Consider the following 21,380-nt stretch of genomic DNA (forward strand, 5'->3'; position numbering starts at 1 on the left):
TTTACAGTTCAGCAAACTCAGACTAAACCAGGTAAATCTCAAACTGACTGTTTTATTAAGGTAGAAGTCCACAAGATGTGAAAAACAGCACAGTTTTTACAACACAGCTACCACCATGCTAATGTCTGCAGCCTGTTAGCAGCCCAAATGAAGCAGCAGCATTACTTAACAATACTGTGGTAATGAGCATCGACTATATAGTTTGGGCTGACCTAACTGCGTTTGTGTGTTTGTAGGGACAGAGATGAACAGGGAGACAGAATCAGATGGATTTTTCTGAGTGCATCCTCCACAGAGCATACACAAGATGAAAACCATAATCATTTGTCCTCACTGTAAACAGAAGCTAAACTAAAACCACTGCAAAAGAAAACATCACAGTGAAACAGTCCAAGGACTGCCCACGGGGGATCTTATCACAGCCACAGAACACAGCTTTAAATTGTGTAATTTAAGTGATCTCGATAGCTCTGATGATGCAGCAGCAGCTGTTCTTCTCTGCATGAGTAGCTTAATGTTGTTCGTGTGTGATTTACGTTGAGTAGGCTAACCACGTTATTACATTAATGCATGTAAGGTGAACTGGCAAACACCATTGTACCATGCGGCTGTCTTCTTGTTTGATGGCAGATACTCCCTTCACCCTGGCCAAAAAGGCTAAAATGACCAAAGAAAAAGTGGAAAACAGCTAAACGTGAGAGGTTTTTGGACAAAGTTTGTGTTTTTTCAATTGTTTAAGCACTGCTTCCAGCCAAGAGTGATACCATATATGCCCCATAGCTGCAGAAAAGGCTAACATTGTTATCTTTTTACAAAAAAACAGCTGAACATGAGTTTTTTGGACCAATTTTGTGTTCTCCATTCTTTAAGCACCAGTTTGAGCACCGTTTAAGCACCGGCACCGTTTCAAAAGTACTGGTTTGGTACTGGTATTGGATAAAACCTAAACAATACCCATCCCTACATGCTACCAATCCCAAAGTGGCAAAAAGAAAGGGAGAAAACAGGAGCTTTCTGAACAGGTGGGAGAATATGATGAAAAAAATTAATTTAATTTAATTTAAAATTTAATTCAGAAGGCTGCAAATACAATTTTTATTTAAGAAATGACTTCAACTGATCTGTTATTTAATTGGAATTTTGATTTTGCATGTGCCCCTCCTTGAATCGCTACCTTATCGTGGTGGAGGGGTTTGTGTGTCACAGGGATCCCAGGGGCTATGTTGTCTGGGGGCTTTTGCCCCCTGGTAGGGTCTCCCATGGCAAATTGGCCCTGGGTGAGGGACCAGACAAAGAGCGATTCATAAGACCCTTATGAAAAGGACACCGAGGGAACAGTTTACCCTGCCCGGGATAGGGTTACCGGGGCCCCGCCCTGGAGCCAGGCCCGGGGAGGGTGCCCGAGGGCGAGCGTCTGGTGGCCGGGCCTTAGTCCATGGGGCCCGGCCGGGCACAGCCCGAAGAGGAGACATGGGCCCATCCTCCCGCAGGCCCACCACCCGCAGGAGGCGCCATAGGGGTCAGGTGCATTGTGTGCCGGGTGGCGGCCAGGAGCGGAGGCCCTGGCGGAGTGACCCCCGGCTGCCAAGACTGGCAATAGGGACATGGAATGTCACCTCTCTGGTGGGGAAGGAGCCTGAGTTAGTGCGTGAGGTTGAGAGGTACCGGCTAGATATAGTCGGGCTCACCTCTACACATGGCTTGGGCTCTGGAACCAGTCTCCTGGAGAGGGGCTGGACTCTGTCTCAGTCTGGAGTTGCCCCTGGTGAGAGGCGGCGGGCTGGGGTGGGTATCCTAATATCCCCTCGGCTTGCTGCCGGTACGTTGGGGTTTTTCCCGGTGGACGAGAGGGTTTGTTCCCTGCGCCTCAGGGTCGGGGAACGGGTCCTGACTGTCATCTGTGCTTATGCGCCGAGTGGCAGTTCAGAGTACCCAGCCTTCTTAGAGTCCCTGGGGGGGGGGGGGGGGGTGCTGGAGGGTGCTCCACCTGGAGATTCTGTTGTCCTGCTGGGAGACTTCAATGCTCACGTGGGTAACGACAGCGAGACCTGGAGGGGCGTGATTGGGAGGAACGGCCTCCCCGATCTGAACCCGAGCGGTGCTCTGTTATTGGACTTCTGTGCTAATCACAGTTTGGCCATAACGAACACCCTGTTCGAACATAAGAGTGTCCATAAGTGCATGTGGCACAAGGACACTCTAGGCCGTAGGTCGATGATCGATTTTGTAATCGTATCAGCAGACCTGCGACCATATGTTCTGGACACTCGGGTAAAGAGAGGGGCTGAGCTGTCAACTGATCACCACCTGGTGGTGAGTTGGATCAGGTGGCGGGGGAGGACGCTGGACAGACCTGGTGCACCTAAACGCGTAGTGAGGGTGTGCTGGGAACGTCTAGCAGAGGCCCCAGTCCGCGAGATCTTCAACGCACACCTCCGGCAGAGCTTCAACAGCATTCCGAGGGAGACTGGGGACATTGAGTCCGAATGGACCATGTTCAGCGTCTCCATTGCCGAAGCTGCTGCATTGAGCTGCGGCCGCAAGGTGGTTGGTGCCTGCCGTGGTGGTAATCCCCGAACCAAATGGTGGACACCAGAGGTGAAGGGAGCCACCAGGCTGAAGAAGGAGTCCTATCGGGCTTGGTTAGCCTGTGGGACTCCGGATGCAGCCGACAGGTATCGACAGTGTAAAAGCGAAGCTCTCAATTTACCGGTCGATCTACGTCCCTACCCTCACCTATGGCCACGAGCTGTGGGTAGTGACCGAAAGAACGAGATCGCGGATACAAGCGGCAGAAATGAGCTTCCTCCGAAGGGTGGCTGGCCTCTCCCTTAGAGATAGGGTGAGAAGTTCGGCCATCCGGGAGGGGCTCAGAGTAGAGCAGCTGCTGCTCCACATCGAAAGGAGCCAGCTGAGGTGGTTCGGGCATCTGACAAGGATGCCCCCTGGGCGCCTCCTGGGTGAGGTGTTCCAGGCATGTCCCACCGGGAGGAGGCCCCGGGGAAGACCCAGGACACGCTGGAGAGATTATATCTCTCGGCTGGCCTTGGAACGCCTTGGTATTCCCCCGGATAAGCTGGAGGAGGTGGCTGGGGAGAGGGAGGTCTGGGCCTCTTTGCTTAGGCTGCTGCCCCCGCGACCCGGCCCCGGACAAAGCGGATGAAGATGGATGGATGGATGGATGGATGGATTTTGCATGTGTGCAATATTAAGTTTATATTAGTTTTATATATTGTTTAGTATTAAGCTTTGCTTGTTCCATATTTAGTTTTTCAGCAAAACTTGTTTGAGTCCATAAGAAAAGATTCCTTGTTATATTTGGAGGAAGATTTTTTTCAATGATTATTAATGTTAGCCCGCGACTTTGATCCAGTTATGAACTGGTGCAGAACTGAAGAAGCTTCTCGGATGAGAGGTGAAACGTCTTCAAGTAACTTAAAGAAGTCCAGACGCTTTTCTTTGCAAGCTACTTTGATCCAGTTATGAACTTTGGCCCACTGTGTATTTGAGTTTGACACCCCTGCCCCCTGCTTTAACGCGTAAAATGAAGTGGCAAACTGTCCTGGCTTTATAATTATGATCTGTCTTTCAACAAATATTTAATTTATTACTTAGTCTCGCTGATACTCATGTAATTTTAGGAGGCGATTTTAATTGTGTACTTGATAAACTCTTGGTTAGATCCAATCAAACCTCCCAGTTGTTTAACGCTTCGACTGTTCTGAATAATAATATGTTGAGTTCTACTAACCTGTTGATGTTTGGAGACTGTGTAACCCCACTGGTAGAGATTACTCTTATTTTTCACAAGTGCACAAATCGTACTCCAGAATAGATTATTTTTTTGCTTGATTCTAAATTGATGTCTAAAGTTGTATGCTCAACTTATCATAATATCTTGATCTTGGATCTTTAGTCCTGGACTTCTGTGGTACGAAACAACAGGGTAACTGGCGTTTTCACCCGTCACTCCTGTCTGAGAAATCCTTTTGCCGATTTATGACAACTAAAATATCAGAATTCTTGGAAACTAATGATAAACAAGACGTTTCTGATTCGATTCTATGGGAAACATGCGAGGAGAAATTATTTCTTTTGAATCCTCGTTAAAAAAAGGACGCCAGAAACACCTGTTCGAAATAGAAGCTGAATTAACACAGAACAGGACCACAAGGCCTCCTCTTGTCCCTCTTTGTTTCAAGACATCATTAAAAGGAAGTTTGAGTAAACCACAATTTTATCTTGTCAAGTAACAGATCAGCTATTTAGGATCAGACAGAAGCATTTTGTGTTTGGAGATAAGCCCCATAAGCTTCTTTCTCGGCAGCTGAGAGGCCTACAGGCTAGTAGGGCTATACACAAAATAAAATCAAGATCAGGCGAAATTTTAATTAGCCCTAAAGCTATTAATGAGCGATTTAGAGAATATTATGAAGAGCTCTATATGTCGAAATCTTGGGGCAATATTTCTCATTGGTTAAGGAAGCAGGATCTCCCGACAATGAATGACGCTGCACGAGAGGCTTTAAACTCAGATATTACTGTTGAAGTTTCGAAAGCTATTAAGTCATTCCCCAATGGAAAGTCCCCAGGCCCAGATGGGTTTGGCATTGAATTGTATAAAAAGTACTCTGAAAAGGTGGCCCTGCTTTTATTGAGAGTGTTTAAGCATTCTTTCCATACTCAAGCATTCCCCCGTGCGCTAATATTTCTTTGTTATTGAAAGAAGGAAAGGATGAAACAGAATGTTCCTCTTATCGACATATTGCTTTGTTGAATTTGGATGTGAAAATTTCCACTAAAATTCTGGCAAACAGATTAAATAGACATGTTGGATCAATTATCCATCCGGATCAAACTGGGTTTGTCCCCCAAAGGTTTTCCTTCTTTAATGTTTGAAGATTGATGAATATTATGTACAGTTTTGGGTAAGTTAAATCAGTGTGATTTTAGCAAAGATTATTTAGTTTTGCGACATAAGAGAAAGAGGAATTTGGTGACCTTGGTCCATGAGAAGTCCATAACAAATAAGTTGGATATGGATGACTCTGTAAGAGTGTTTTTGGAAAGGTAAACAGGAGACTGTTGTTGTAGAGTGGACCGAGGAGAAAGGAGAGTGGAGCTGTTTAGTTGCAAACAGACTTCAGTCCCTTGCGAAACAAATAAGTTTAAAGCATGACAAAATCTGTTTTGTTCAAGAGCTGGTGATTTTTTTTTTCATTACTATGCCAACCCGTTTTAGTTTTGTAAATATTGGTTATATTGAGAAGTCTTATTTTAATCTTACTTTATTTTACAAATTTATTTGAGAATTAGGCCATTCAATAAAGATGGATTTGATGTTGTTGGTTGTAAAGATCTGGATGGATAGTTTAATTTATTCTTTATTTTCTTTTTTAATTCTATTTTTGAGTTTTATTTTTTAAGACTTGGTGAACTGTATTTTTTAAATAACATCGCCTACCCTTTTTAGTTTTGTTAATATTGGCAATAGTAAGATGTATTATTGCTGGGCTTGGATATATTTAATATAAGGCATCTAATTAGTGCTTTTAGTTGTTAGTTGTTGTTAGAATCTGATGATGTCATGGTCCTGGGTCGGTGACCCAGCGCTTTAAGTTTATTATTATCATTTTCCAGTTTATTATCATGATGATTATTGTTGTTTGAGTTCTACGTGTTATATTCGGTCTGCATCTGTATCTCTGTCTGTCTATGGTGTCACCCCGTCTGTGTGTGAATCTGTCTGTTTAGTTCAACGTCTTGTCTCCCTGTGTCTGAGTTTCCTGTTTTATTGTGAAGGTCTGTGTCATATGTCAAAGTGTTCAGTTTTACCTTTCTCCTGTCTCGTTAGCCTAGTTCCTCCCAGCTGTGTTCCCCACCTGTGTTCTCTGAGTATATTTAAGTTGTGTCTTCTGTCATGGTAGTTGCTGGTTCGTCTGCGTCATTTCCCTTCCGCCATTCTGTGTTTATGCCTCCGGCTTCCTGGTCATTCTCCCTGCAAGGTACCCTCGCTCGTGTTCTGGTTTTGTGTTTAGTTTTCCCAGTTTAGAGTTTTTACCGTTCTGTTTCTCGCCACCCCTTTTTGTTGTACTTCTCCGGTTGTAAATAAAGCTCACCCTCCACTTAAGCAGTCTGCATCTTGGGTCCGTTATTTATCCGCACGGCCTGCCCCGGCAAACCGTGACAGATGAGGAATATTTTGGTTGTTTTGTTTTTCTGTTTTCCCCCTGACGGATTACCACCTTAATGTGGTCAGGGGGTTTGCGTGCCTCGGTGACCCTAAGAGTAAGACCAGCCTTCAGGTGGGACACCCAAGTTGGTCTAGTCTTAGGGTAGAGGCCTGACAAAGTGCAATTCAGTTACATGACAAAAACAGTTATTAAGAACACCCCACCCAACCCCACCCCTTTCCTGCCTCCACTGCCACCATTTGCCCCCTTTCGGTCTGCCCCCTTATATATGCTTGTCTAGAACCGGTCCAGGTCGACTATGACAAGTTGCTCCGTTTGGTTTCACTTTTTTCATAACTCCTCCTATGAGGTGTTCAAGCGCCCCCAAATTTAATCAGAGCACCTCTAAAAATACTACTACTACTATATTAATACTAGTAATAATACCACATGTTAGTATTATTTTCTGGAATTATCATTAAACATTATATTTTCTTAACTTGCCTAATGATGACATACAGGACAGATGAGAACAAGTTTCATATGCAGTGTTTATGGTATCATGATGTTACAGTGCGCTCACACAGAGGCTGGTTTGTCATTAATCGCCTAATTAAGACTTTCTTTGCTGTGGCAGAAAGACGATGAAGAGATCAGGTCATGGCACAAATCAGTGATGCAGATTTAAAACACACTTTAACTGAAATACAGCAAAAGTTCAAACTGTCCTGATAATACGGCGACGTTGCTGTGACAAAAAGTTTTTATCTGTTCTCTAAATAGCATCAAAAACATTAGAGATTATTAGCTAACTCTAACCTTCTGATCCACTAGTCTGCTTGTATTCAGGGGCTGAGAAGCTGATGAAATTTATTATTTTAGTTCGTTAAAGATTTCTGCTCCTGCTCTGATGGAATTGGGCTTCAGTGTTTGTTTACAGTGCAGCTCCACATCCAGGCGACAGCAGGTGAAAATGATGTTACCTGTCAGTGTCCAGCTGCAGCCTGTGTTCAATATTGTTATAAACTGATGTGGATCAATTCGTGTCTTTTTTTGTTTTTGTCTTTGTAAATTCTGTTTCACTGCAACATTGAACAAAGCCTGAGAGAGCAGGATGAGGACAGCCTTCAAGCATCAAACTTTAAGCGTGAGGACATTTCAAATGCAACGTTTCTATCAGCTCAACAAACATCAGCAAACACACAAACTCTTCATGTGCAGTTTGTGTCACAGTGAGTTGTAGCTAAAGGTCCAGCTGCTGTATTTCACAGGGAGGGGGTAAAGCTCACATGTAACATTTAAAGCTCAGTTTTTAAATCAAATATTGGGTCTGTACATGTGACATTATGTTTTTTCATATTCTGAAACGTGCTGCTAAACAAACTGATGAAGACTAACTGTGTTATTTAAAGGTTGCATGCTACTGCAGGATAAACAGGTTAGTTTGCTGCACTGTGATGGATTTAAAGTACAGAACAGTGTGTGACTGTGGCGCTTAGATTCACTGAATTCCACCTTCAGAGCAGCTGAATAGTGTCTAATCTAAAGACAGCATAAACAATTTACTGTCAGTGTAGAGAATGGAAATCAGCCTGTTCAACTCATAAAAACATCAGCTGACATCTGGTTGAATTCACTTGTGTAAATCCACAAAGAGCAGCAGGTCAGCTGATCACAGCCTGTACATTCAGAAAATCCACTGGAGCTCTGAATAGAAATGATTGTGATTTGTGATCTTTTCCAGGCACTGAGCCATTGCAGCTGATTTTAGGGTTCCTCCACCTGCTGAATCCACTTTAACTCCTGACTCCTCATTTTCCTGTTTAGGGACAAAGTCGCCCTCTACAACGTAGGCAACAGAAAATAGAGCCATGTTTTATTTTCCTTCTTTTTCTCTGCTCACGAGGCAGAACTCAGCTACTTTTTACTGTCTTACACTGAGTACATTTCAGAGCCTGTACTTTTTCACTTTTACTTAAGTAAATACATTGAATCAGTTTTACTGGAGCATTTTTAACACAGGTTTCTGTACTTCTACTTAAGTACAACGTGTGTGTACTTTTGCCACATTAAAGTCTCCCTCTTCTGTGGTGCCGCCTTAAGTCTTCTTTATCATGATCTTTTTCACCTCTGAGGGGAAATTTTGATGCTCGTCCTCTTTGTCAGAAAGATGCAGTCCTCAGCTGACTGAATAAGCTCACTAGAGCTTTCAGCAGCTAGCAGTGGAGCTAAAGCCTGAACAGGTAATAGAGCTAGAAACTGACCTATGGTATGGGTAGGTGCAAGGTGCAGAGCGGAGCTCAGTAACAGTCACTGGGTAAACTAGGTTAATGGTGTCAAACACAGTTTCAGGAGACAGACGTATGGCAGGCTGGTTTTAGCAACTCTGCTGTTCTTAAGCTGTCCATGTTCGAAATAGCGAATCTTTGAAACAGTCTTTGTATACACAGATTCAGGCTTAGCAAACTCAGTAACTCTCAGCTCAGAAGGAGGTTACAGAAGCAGGTGTATTTTCACAGGCCATCACAGAATAAACTGCACAGTCCAAGGGTGTAACAATACCACAACAGTGTTAACAGTGACTGACACAAAAGCATGGTGAGCTGGTTTACATATAAATGGCTGTGAAACACAAAATCCAACCTAATTCATTATTTCTGAGGCACTAATTCCAGCATTTCAGCCAGTTTAACTATGGCAGGTGGCACTCTGCTACCATTTACGTTTACCAGCTGAGGCGCAGAAAAGATCACAAACTGGGAAACTGGCGGATCAACACAGGAAGTCTCAGATGCAGGAGCAGGATTACTAATGTCCAGGCTCCTCAGCACGCACTGTTTTATTCACAACTGTTGATGGTGTGGCTGGGCTCAGGCTGTGAAACCTCAGAATCAGCAGGCTGAGGAGGAAAACAGGGATACAATGCCAGTGATAGTGTGGAGGTGAGTCTGGGGTGGAGTAACAGTCCTTTGTTCAGCAAACTCAACAGCTGGAAAATCCATATTGGCTAACTCAGAGAAAACACTGCGAGCATTAGCAGAGTCTGACAGCTCAGGAACACAAAGATCACGAGCGAGGACAACCGGTGAATAACGTGACACCGAGGAGTCCCTCTGAACAATGTCTGTAGAGTTCAAACACACAGTCATCTGATGTAGCAGATACAGAGTCCACGGAAGACGAAGCAGTGTTACTCACAGTGGCAGATCTGTCATGAAGTCCAGGATCAGAATGCTGAGCGTGCGAAACACAGTCACTCTCTCCCACGGCTGCAGTCTGCTCAGCTGTACTGGAGCGACGGCGGCGTGAACGCCAATCTGACAGCGGCGTGACGTTTTGACAAACATCGGTTCAGGAAGCGCTCCTCTCCTGTTCAGGTGGAGTCATTTAGCGGGTTTGTAGAAACTGCAGTTTGCGGTTCTTTGAATTGAAGTTGGTGTTCTGCTAAATGCAGTTTGTCACTCTGAAGATATTGTACCTGCTGTTTTGTTCTCAGTTTGCTTTCCTGTTTGTGCTGCTCGTTTGTTCTCGGTTGTGTTGCTGTAGTTCTTTTTGCTGCTGTGTGCATTGACTTGGATCATCCATCAGTAAAAATCTAACTCAAATGCAATACAACAAATTCATCATTCATATAAAAAAATCCACATGGACACAGACTTTCTAATCGGACATCACAAAGTTATTCTGAAGCTGTAAATCTGTAAAATTAAAAACTCCCCAGAACTACTATGAGAAAACCCTGAAAAGGTTCAATGATAGAAGAAAAATGCTTTACATATAAAACCAACAGAGGTTCCTAATAAATAGACTAATAAACAGAGAATAGCTGAACAGTTTCTGTGACACAGACCTAAAAATGCATAAATGCTCCATGATTTTCGTTTCTATCCATCATCTTGAACACTGGCTATAAATGTGTTCACGTCATTATTGTGTGATTTGGTTTCTTCACGTGTCTCCTTCAGTGCAAATAAAGGATTGTTAGAGTGTGTGCTGTGTGTTTTTCTGAAGCATGACAATCCTTTCCAACAAGTATTTCCAGCTGTTTGTCTCCCCTCTGCACTTTAATCTTTCTTCTTGTCATGTCTGTGTTTGTCCACCAGATGTCTCCCTCAGCTCATTTACTCCAAATCAGAAGCATCAGCTTTGTGGAGCGTGGAGATGCTCTGCCTGCCAGACACAGCTTAGGGCAAAGAAACATGTCTCTCCTCCACATCTGTCATCTTAAAAATGACATTAAATGTCATCACTCTAGATACAATAAGAACAATTAAAAAAAACTCAAAGATTCAATCTTTTGTTACATTTTAAAAGTTCAAACCTTTAAAGACATTAAGTTTAAGATCATATATGATCAAGAAAATCATGCTTTTGTTCATTCCGAGTATGTATTCTGTTGTGATTTTGCCATTTGTTAGGTTTCTGTTCTTTGCCTGCCTGCTCCCACTTCTCTGTGTTCCCTCTGTCTGTCCATGGAGTTATTGTGTCTGCTCATGAGTCTGCCTGTCAAGTTCAGTGTCCTGTCTGGTTCTCTGTGTCTGTTAGTTTCCTGTTTAATTCTGAAAGTTCATGTCTCATGTCAGTGTGTTCAGTTTTACCTCTCCCCTGTCTCGTTAGCCTAATTGTGAGTGTCTGGTTTAAGTTTTGTTCTTTAGTTTTCCATGTTTAGGTTGTTTACTCCCCGCTCTGCTCTTCCTGTTTTTGTCACCTTATCACCGCTGTAAATAAACACTCACTCGCACCCCAGCCAGTGCCTGCATTTTGGATCCTTTTCTCAATACACCACACGACTGCCCCCAGCCGTGACAAATCTTCACATTTCAGAAACTGGAACCAGCTTTAAATGTGATTAAAATAATGACAAAACAATCAATTCTCTGGTCATTGACTAACTGATGAATAACTGCATTTGACAACCCGCTACAGCAACAACCAGGGGCGGAGCGTGGGGGTGGCTTACTGGGCTTAAGCCCGGGTTGTTTTGTCAGAAGCCCGGGGTCTTTTGGAGTGTAATTTTTTTCATAGTTAGATGCCTGGCTGACAACTGTATAAAACAAAAAGTACACACAATATTCGAAGCACATAGTGCACACCGTGGGAATTTACGACTGTGCATGAATCCCCCCTCATATTGGTATGATCCGAGCTCAGGCACTAAGCGACTGAGCGAGGGGGCGGGGTAGCTGCTGCCAGCAGTGAGTGCGCTGTTGGAGAAACGGAGCCAGCCATACTAAGGGGAGCTTAAGTTTGACCAGGTACCAAAGCAAATCATTCGTAGCGTACAAATAATGTAAATATGACGGTGCATCACGAAAGATTGATATCAAACTGATCACTTGACCAATATTACGTTACTCGCTCTTCAAGTGAATCAACAAATGGCGAAATGAAAAGCCGAACAAATGCTATTTTTTTTAGAGTCTTAGCTTACGTGTGTTTATTTCATATTTTCAGTTCTTACCCTCCCCAACTAAATCGGTTTCAGTTATGTACTGAAATATAAGAATGGACATTAGAGGCTTCTTTCAAAGAAAAAACTCAGGTAAATGTTATTTTATATATTATGCTTTGTATGTTGTTCAGTATATTTGTATGCAAAATAAGAGGGATTTCAGTACTCAGCAGGATATTCACATCTGTAACCAGATATTTACACTTTAGGGAGAAAACATAAAACAGTTTTACTGTACAACATCAATTTAGAGTAAACTTTTCTTTTAGATAAATATTGAAATATCTTTTGAATTAGTTAAATGTCAGAATAAAGAGAGACAGAGCTGTATTTTTTATCACTTTCATCAAATTTAGGAGTACATGTACACTAAGTTTATTGTTAACTAATAAGAAACTCCAGACGATTCCATTCTGAGCTGAAGAAGCTTCTGATAGGTTAGTAGAGTCCATGTGAGTAAATTTTCTGTGACATGGGAAAATCAAAAGATGTCAACCAAAACACCAGGAAAAGAATTGTGGAGCTCCATAAGTGTGGCTCAGTTTGAATACAATTTGGTGCCATTTGCAATTAAGAAATACAGATAGTTTCTCTCTTTACTCTTAAAGTTAACAAATATGTTTTTTAGATTTATCAGTCTAAAAAATAAACATTTAGTCTGATTTGATGTTACAATTAAAAAAGTGTTTGTGTTTTGATCTGAAGAGTACATAAATATGTGGTTTCAACTGTATATTTGATGATTGTCAGCACAAAGAGAGAGAGAGGAACAGAGAGGGAGAGAGAGGAGAATGAGGACAGAACAGAGGTGGAACAAGAGCAGGTGAGACACACATGTTAGTCAAATGGTTGTTTACCAAAAGTATCACCGTCCTCATGTATCTCGTACCTAGTGTTTCTTTTTAGGTTTGTTATTTTTCAAATTCTATATTTATTAAGTTCTGCAGGCTTGTTTGCACAACAAGGCTAAATAATTATATAAACTTTTCTCAATCTAAATATTGTACTTTGGTAGAATTAAACAATAAATGTACTGCAGGTCTATGATGACTTTTAGTGCTACTATCATCTAGTTCTGATTCTGGTTCTGTCTTGGTTAAGTCCTCAGTAGTCCTGATTTTGAACTGTTGTAGTCCTGTTTTAATTCCGGATCAGTTCTGGGTCTGGTTGAATTGGGGTTTAGTCCTCATGTCTTGATGCAGCCCCGATTTTGTTCTGCCTTGCTGCCTAATTAAAAAACTAGTTTAAGGTGTCCTGCACATGTGATATATATTTTTCCCTATATGAAGTCATTGTTTTTTGAACAAAACTCAAAACAGAGCCAATTAATCTTTCAGTAATTTCTACCCCCCCCCCCCCCCCCCCCCAAAAAAAAAAAAAAAAAAAAAAATCCCACATGCATACTACCCTTTTGGGCTAAGCCCCGGGTGTTTCAAATGTCTGGCTCCGCCTCTGGCAACAACAGAATAAAAGCACTAACCAGACCGATGAAAGGTTTCAAACATACTGAATATGAGGAGTAGTATAATTTAAACTCAAGTGACTCAAGCAGCTTCAAGCCTCAAGCAGCCTCAAGGTGCTTCAAGCAGCTTTAAACCTCCGGCAGATCTCACCCTGCAGCAGTTCTCAGCTGCTAGCAGCACTCTGCTTCAAGGAGTCACCTGCAACTTCCAGTAGCTGTCAAATAACAGCAGGTCTCAGCTTCCAGCAAACATCCAGCAGCACTTAGCAACGCATGCCTGCTCCTCAAGAACTCACAACCAACCACGAGGGGACTCGAATCTGCAATGTTCTGATCCGAACTCAGACACCTTGTCCGTTAGGCCACGTGGTCTGGCACAAGCTCCCACTTTTCACGAACGTCAGTTGGAGTCTGCTTGAGCCAACTGCTGGTGTTGGGTTGGTCACGTGGCTGGTGGATATTGCTTGATTGTTGCTTGAAATAATTGATTGTTGCTTGAAATAAGTGCATGCCACAGCATTTCTCCCATGTATCACGCTCTTAAAAACGTAGTCCTACCTGCCACATGCACAGTGGATCCACCCACTAAGCCAGAGTATCAACTGCCAATGGACGTCATAAAGCTTACGTGGCCCGATCTGTCACCTGGAAGTTGGCAGAAGTTTTTTTCTTGGATCCCACCAAACAAAACCACAGTCTACCATGAGACAGCACCTTCCATACTGGAATGGCCAGTATGGGGATTGAACCCATGACTTTGGCGTTATTAGCACCACGCTCTGACCAGCTGAGCTAACCGGCCTACAACTTGTGTGCGAACTGATCCTTTTTTTGTCTAATATACCAAAAAAGAGGGTGGAAGAACTGTTAAGAACACAAGAGAAATGTGTGTTTACAAGAAATTACTTCAAGCTGTACCAATGAAAGCCAACTCTTGGAAGCTCCTACTGATCAGAAGCCACCTATGCAGGTGGAGTTCCACCAACAGCCTGCTTCCAAGTCGTGATTTTTTTCACCCTTGTCGCTTGAGGTCATGGCATGTTATTGACTTTCTATGGTTGCTTCTAAGCCAAGACTACTGGAGCCTGGAACTGATAAGGCCAAGTTCATGGCTTCAGTCCCCAACCTGGCCATTCGAGCCTCGTTTGAGAACTCGTAGAGTCTCTGTTGAAGGACATGAAGTTGACAACAGCGCAGCAATTTTGGATGACATAAAGGAGCCGAGGTTGGCATGCTGCAAACACATGCCTGCTCCTCAAGGACTCACAACCAACCACGAAAGGACTCGAACCCTCAATCTTCTGATCCGAAGTCAGATGCCTTGTCCGTTAGGCCATGTGGTCTGGCAGAAGCTCTCACTTTTCACGAACGTTCGTTGGAGTCTGCTTGAGCCAACTGCTGGTGTTGGGTTGGTCACGTGGCTGGTGGATATTGCTTGATTGTTGCTTGAAATAATTGATTGTTGCTTGAAATAAGTGCATGCCACAGCATTTCTCCCATGTATCACGCTCTTAAAAACGTAGTCCTACCTGCCACATGCACAGTGGATCCACCCACTAAGCCAGAGTATCAACTGCCAATGGACGTCATAAAGCTTACGTGGCCCGATCTGTCACCTGGAAGTTGGCAGAAGTTTTTTTCTTGGATCCCACCAAACAAAACCACAGTCTACCATGAGACAGCACCTTCCATACTGGAATGGCCAGTATGGGGATTGAACCCATGACTTTGGCGTTATTAGCACCACGCTCTGACCAGCTGAGCTAACCGGCCCACAACTTGTGCCTAAACCGACCCCTTTTTTTTGTCTAATATACCAAAAAAGAGGGTGGAAGAACTGTTAAGAACACAAGAGAAATGTGTGTTTACAAGAAATTACTTCAACATAGTGGGAAAAAAACCTCTTCTGTTGACTTACAAAAAATGCTTTCAGAAGAAATTTGCCACAAAACAATACATGGTGTGCGTCTTCTACTGTTAGGGTCGATAGGTGAGGATATAAAGCAGCAGTTTTTGATGCAGTATGCTGTGTCAGACTTTGGAAATGAGTGATTTATCCAGAAAGTAGCTGGAAAAGTGATTTGGAGATTGTAGCTAAGCATGTAATGTATTCATTAGCGTGTCATGTGTCAGTGCATTTTGTGGTTTGCTGTCATTTGTAGTTGCGTACATCACTCACCTGGAAGTTGGCAGAGGTTTTTTCTTGGATCGCACCAAATAAAATCCACAATCTATCACCAGACAGCACCTTAGATGGCTGCTGGAATGGCCAGTATGGGGATTGAACCCATGACCTTGGCGTTATTAGCACCACGCTCTGCCCAGCTGAGCTAACCGGCCTACAACTTGTGTGCAAATTAATCCTTTTGTTGACTAATATACCAAAAAAGAGGGTGGAAGAACTGTTAAGAACACAAGAGAAATGTGTGTTTACAAGAAATTACTTCAAGCTGTACCAATGAAAGCCAACTCTTGGAAGCTCCCACTGATCAGAAGCCACCTATGCAGGTGGAGTTCCACCAACAGCCTGCTTCCAAGTCGTGATTTTTTCACCCGTGTCGCTTGAGGTCATGGCATGTTATTGACTTTCTATGGTTGCTTCTAAGCCAAGACTACTGGAGCCTGGCACTGATAAGGCCAAGTTCATGGCTTCAGTCCCCAACCTGGCCATTCGAGCCTCGTTTGAGAACTCGTAGAGTCTCTGTTGAAGGACATGAAGTTGACAACAGCGTAGCAATTTTGGATGACATAAAGGAGCTGAGGTTGGCATGCTGCGAACGCATGCCTGCTCCTCAAGGACTCACAACCAACCACGAAGGGACTCGAACCCTCAATCTTCTGATCCGAAGTCAGACGCCTTGTCCGTTAGGCCACGTGGTCTGGCAGAAGCTCCCACTTTTCACGAACGTTCGTTGGAGTCTGCTTGAGCCAACTGCTGGTGTTGGGTTGGTCACGTGGCTGGTGGATATTGCTTGATTGTTGCTTGAAATAATTGATTGTTGCTTGAAATAAGTGCATGCCACAGCATTTCTCCCATGTATCACGCTCTTAAAAACGTAGTCCTACCTGCCACATGCACAGTGGATCCACCCACTAAGCCAGAGTATCAACTGCCAATGGACGTCATAAAGCTTACGTGGCCCGATCTGTCACCTGGAAGTTGGCAGAAGTTTTTTTCTTGGATCCCACCAAACAAAACCACAGTCTACCATGAGACAGCACCTTCCATACTGGAATGGCCAGTATGGGGATTGAACCCATGACTTTGGCGTTATTAGCACCACGCTCTGACCAGCTGAGCTAACCGGCCCACAACTTGTGCCTAAACCGACCCCTTTTTTTTGTCTAATATACCAAAAAAGAGGGTGGAAGAACTGTTAAGAACACAAGAGAAATGTGTGTTTACAAGAAATTACTTCAACATAGTGGGAAAAAAACCTCTTCTGTTGACTTACAAAAAATGCTTTCAGAAGAAATTTGCCACAAAACAATACATGGTGTGCGTCTTCTACTGTTAGGGTCGATAGGTGAGGATATAAAGCAGCAGTTTTTGATGCAGTATGCTGTGTCAGACTTTGGAAATGAGTGATTTATCCAGAAAGTAGCTGGAAAAGTGATTTGGAGATTGTAGCTAAGCATGTAATGTATTCATTAGCGTGTCATGTGTCAGTGCATTTTGTGGTTTGCTGTCATTTGTAGTTGCGTACATCACTCACCTGGAAGTTGGCAGAGGTTTTTTCTTGGATCGCACCAAATAAAATCCACAATCTATCACCAGACAGCACCTTAGATGGCTGCTGGAATGGCCAGTATGGGGATTGAACCCATGACCTTGGCGTTATTAGCACCACGCTCTGCCCAGCTGAGCTAACCGGCCTACAACTTGTGTGCAAATTAATCCTTTTGTTGACTAATATACCAAAAAAGAGGGTGGAAGAACTGTTAAGAACACAAGAGAAATGTGTGTTTACAAGAAATTACTTCAAGCTGTACCAATGAAAGCCAACTCTTGGAAGCTCCCACTGATCAGAAGCCACCTATGCAGGTGGAGTTCCACCAACAGCCTGCTTCCAAGTCGTGATTTTTTCACCCGTGTCGCTTGAGGTCATGGCATGTTATTGACTTTCTATGGTTGCTTCTAAGCCAAGACTACTGGAGCCTGGCACTGATAAGGCCAAGTTCATGGCTTCAGTCCCCAACCTGGCCATTCGAGCCTCGTTTGAGAACTCGTAGAGTCTCTGTTGAAGGACATGAAGTTGACAACAGCGTAGCAATTTTGGATGACATAAAGGAGCTGAGGTTGGCATGCTGCGAACGCATGCCTGCTCCTCAAGGACTCACAACCAACCACGAAGGGACTCGAACCCTCAATCTTCTGATCCGAAGTCAGACGCCTTGTCCGTTAGGCCACGTGGTCTGGCAGAAGCTCCCACTTTTCACGAACGTTCGTTGGAGTCTGCTTGAGCCAACTGCTGGTGTTGGGTTGGTCACGTGGCTGGTGGATATTGCTTGATTGTTGCTTGAAATAATTGATTGTTGCTTGAAATAAGTGCATGCCACAGCATTTCTCCCATGTATCACGCTCTTAAAAACGTAGTCCTACCTGCCACATGCACAGTGGATCCACCCACTAAGCCAGAGTATCAACTGCCAATGGACGTCATAAAGCTTACGTGGCCCGATCTGTCACCTGGAAGTTGGCAGAAGTTTTTTTCTTGGATCCCACCAAACAAAACCACAGTCTACCATGAGACAGCACCTTCCATACTGGAATGGCCAGTATGGGGATTGAACCCATGACTTTGGCGTTATTAGCACCACGCTCTGACCAGCTGAGCTAACCGGCCCACAACTTGTGCCTAAACCGACCCCTTTTTTTTGTCTAATATACCAAAAAAGAGGGTGGAAGAACTGTTAAGAACACAAGAGAAATGTGTGTTTACAAGAAATTACTTCAACATAGTGGGAAAAAAACCTCTTCTGTTGACTTACAAAAAATGCTTTCAGAAGAAATTTGCCACAAAACAATACATGGTGTGCGTCTTCTACTGTTAGGGTCGATAGGTGAGGATATAAAGCAGCAGTTTTTGATGCAGTATGCTGTGTCAGACTTTGGAAATGAGTGATTTATCCAGAAAGTAGCTGGAAAAGTGATTTGGAGATTGTAGCTAAGCATGTAATGTATTCATTAGCGTGTCATGTGTCAGTGCATTTTGTGGTTTGCTGTCATTTGTAGTTGCGTACATCACTCACCTGGAAGTTGGCAGAGGTTTTTTCTTGGATCGCACCAAATAAAATCCACAATCTATCACCAGACAGCACCTTAGATGGCTGCTGGAATGGCCAGTATGGGGATTGAACCCATGACCTTGGCGTTATTAGCACCACGCTCTGCCCAGCTGAGCTAACCGGCCTACAACTTGTGTGCAAATTAATCCTTTTGTTGACTAATATACCAAAAAAGAGGGTGGAAGAACTGTTAAGAACACAAGAGAAATGTGTGTTTACAAGAAATTACTTCAAGCTGTACCAATGAAAGCCAACTCTTGGAAGCTCCCACTGATCAGAAGCCACCTATGCAGGTGGAGTTCCACCAACAGCCTGCTTCCAAGTCGTGATTTTTTCACCCGTGTCGCTTGAGGTCATGGCATGTTATTGACTTTCTATGGTTGCTTCTAAGCCAAGACTACTGGAGCCTGGCACTGATAAGGCCAAGTTCATGGCTTCAGTCCCCAACCTGGCCATTCGAGCCTCGTTTGAGAACTCGTAGAGTCTCTGTTGAAGGACATGAAGTTGACAACAGCGTAGCAATTTTGGATGACATAAAGGAGCTGAGGTTGGCATGCTGCGAACGCATGCCTGCTCCTCAAGGACTCACAACCAACCACGAAGGGACTCGAACCCTCAATCTTCTGATCCGAAGTCAGACGCCTTGTCCGTTAGGCCACGTGGTCTGGCAGAAGCTCCCACTTTTCACGAACGTTCGTTGGAGTCTGCTTGAGCCAACTGCTGGTGTTGGGTTGGTCACGTGGCTGGTGGATATTGCTTGATTGTTGCTTGAAATAATTGATTGTTGCTTGAAATAAGTGCATGCCACAGCATTTCTCCCATGTATCACGCTCTTAAAAACGTAGTCCTACCTGCCACATGCACAGTGGATCCACCCACTAAGCCAGAGTATCAACTGCCAATGGACGTCATAAAGCTTACGTGGCCCGATCTGTCACCTGGAAGTTGGCAGAAGTTTTTTTCTTGGATCCCACCAAACAAAACCACAGTCTACCATGAGACAGCACCTTCCATACTGGAATGGCCAGTATGGGGATTGAACCCATGACTTTGGCGTTATTAGCACCACGCTCTGACCAGCTGAGCTAACCGGCCCACAACTTGTGCCTAAACCGACCCCTTTTTTTTGTCTAATATACCAAAAAAGAGGGTGGAAGAACTGTTAAGAACACAAGAGAAATGTGTGTTTACAAGAAATTACTTCAACATAGTGGGAAAAAAACCTCTTCTGTTGACTTACAAAAAATGCTTTCAGAAGAAATTTGCCACAAAACAATACATGGTGTGCGTCTTCTACTGTTAGGGTCGATAGGTGAGGATATAAAGCAGCAGTTTTTGATGCAGTATGCTGTGTCAGACTTTGGAAATGAGTGATTTATCCAGAAAGTAGCTGGAAAAGTGATTTGGAGATTGTAGCTAAGCATGTAATGTATTCATTAGCGTGTCATGTGTCAGTGCATTTTGTGGTTTGCTGTCATTTGTAGTTGCGTACATCACTCACCTGGAAGTTGGCAGAGGTTTTTTCTTGGATCGCACCAAATAAAATCCACAATCTATCACCAGACAGCACCTTAGATGGCTGCTGGAATGGCCAGTATGGGGATTGAACCCATGACCTTGGCGTTATTAGCACCACGCTCTGCCCAGCTGAGCTAACCGGCCTACAACTTGTGTGCAAATTAATCCTTTTGTTGACTAATATACCAAAAAAGAGGGTGGAAGAACTGTTAAGAACACAAGAGAAATGTGTGTTTACAAGAAATTACTTCAAGCTGTACCAATGAAAGCCAACTCTTGGAAGCTCCCACTGATCAGAAGCCACCTATGCAGGTGGAGTTCCACCAACAGCCTGCTTCCAAGTCGTGATTTTTTCACCCGTGTCGCTTGAGGTCATGGCATGTTATTGACTTTCTATGGTTGCTTCTAAGCCAAGACTACTGGAGCCTGGCACTGATAAGGCCAAGTTCATGGCTTCAGTCCCCAACCTGGCCATTCGAGCCTCGTTTGAGAACTCGTAGAGTCTCTGTTGAAGGACATGAAGTTGACAACAGCGTAGCAATTTTGGATGACATAAAGGAGCTGAGGTTGGCATGCTGCGAACGCATGCCTGCTCCTCAAGGACTCACAACCAACCACGAAGGGACTCGAACCCTCAATCTTCTGATCCGAAGTCAGACGCCTTGTCCGTTAGGCCACGTGGTCTGGCAGAAGCTCCCACTTTTCACGAACGTTCGTTGGAGTCTGCTTGAGCCAACTGCTGGTGTTGGGTTGGTCACGTGGCTGGTGGATATTGCTTGATTGTTGCTTGAAATAATTGATTGTTGCTTGAAATAAGTGCATGCCACAGCATTTCTCCCATGTATCACGCTCTTAAAAACGTAGTCCTACCTGCCACATGCACAGTGGATCCACCCACTAAGCCAGAGTATCAACTGCCAATGGACGTCATAAAGCTTACGTGGCCCGATCTGTCACCTGGAAGTTGGCAGAAGTTTTTTTCTTGGATCCCACCAAACAAAACCACAGTCTACCATGAGACAGCACCTTCCATACTGGAATGGCCAGTATGGGGATTGAACCCATGACTTTGGCGTTATTAGCACCACGCTCTGACCAGCTGAGCTAACCGGCCCACAACTTGTGCCTAAACCAACCCCTTTTTTTTGTCTAATATACCAAAAAAGAGGGTGGAAGAACTGTTAAGAACACAAGAGAAATGTGTGTTTACAAGAAATTACTTCAACATAGTGGGAAAAAAACCTCTTCTGTTGACTTACAAAAAATGCTTTCAGAAGAAATTTGCCACAAAACAATACATGGTGTGCATCTTCTACTGTTAGGGTCGATAGGTGAGGATATAAAGCAGCAGTTTTTGATGCAGTATGTTGTGTCAGACTTTGGAAATGAGTGATTTATCCAGAAAGTAGCTGGAAAAGTGATTTGGAGATTGTAGCTAAGCATGTAATGTATTCATTAGCGTGTCATGTGTCAGTGAATTTTGTGG

The 21,380-nt window shown here is 43.7% G+C and overlaps 1 protein-coding gene and 8 non-coding genes across 9 annotated transcripts in view; 1 reads left to right on the forward strand and 8 right to left on the reverse strand.

The window, feature by feature from the left end:
• Positions 1 to 21,380, forward strand: part of LOC146634503 (NACHT, LRR and PYD domains-containing protein 12-like) — a 208,125-nt gene that overhangs the window by 122,378 nt on the left and 64,367 nt on the right. The gene's annotated exons all lie outside the window — the stretch shown is intronic.
• Positions 15,354 to 15,427, reverse strand: trnai-aau (transfer RNA isoleucine (anticodon AAU)). The gene has a single exon. It is a non-coding gene; the product is annotated as a tRNA-Ile (tRNA).
• Positions 15,895 to 15,967, reverse strand: trnar-ucg (transfer RNA arginine (anticodon UCG)). Its single transcript has one exon. It is a non-coding gene; the product is annotated as a tRNA-Arg (tRNA).
• Positions 16,891 to 16,964, reverse strand: trnai-aau (transfer RNA isoleucine (anticodon AAU)). The gene has a single exon. It is a non-coding gene; the product is annotated as a tRNA-Ile (tRNA).
• On the reverse strand, positions 17,432 to 17,504 carry trnar-ucg (transfer RNA arginine (anticodon UCG)). The gene has a single exon. It is a non-coding gene; the product is annotated as a tRNA-Arg (tRNA).
• On the reverse strand, positions 18,428 to 18,501 carry trnai-aau (transfer RNA isoleucine (anticodon AAU)). The gene has a single exon. It is a non-coding gene; the product is annotated as a tRNA-Ile (tRNA).
• Positions 18,969 to 19,041, reverse strand: trnar-ucg (transfer RNA arginine (anticodon UCG)). The gene has a single exon. It is a non-coding gene; the product is annotated as a tRNA-Arg (tRNA).
• On the reverse strand, positions 19,965 to 20,038 carry trnai-aau (transfer RNA isoleucine (anticodon AAU)). The gene has a single exon. It is a non-coding gene; the product is annotated as a tRNA-Ile (tRNA).
• On the reverse strand, positions 20,506 to 20,578 carry trnar-ucg (transfer RNA arginine (anticodon UCG)). The gene has a single exon. It is a non-coding gene; the product is annotated as a tRNA-Arg (tRNA).

This window comes from Diplotaxodon limnothrissa, linkage group LG3 (assembly GCF_057381915.1).
Source record: "Diplotaxodon limnothrissa isolate DT_005_m linkage group LG3, D_limnothrissa_male_GT1.1, whole genome shotgun sequence".
In the NCBI taxonomy this organism is placed as follows: Eukaryota; Metazoa; Chordata; class Actinopteri; order Cichliformes; family Cichlidae; genus Diplotaxodon; species Diplotaxodon limnothrissa.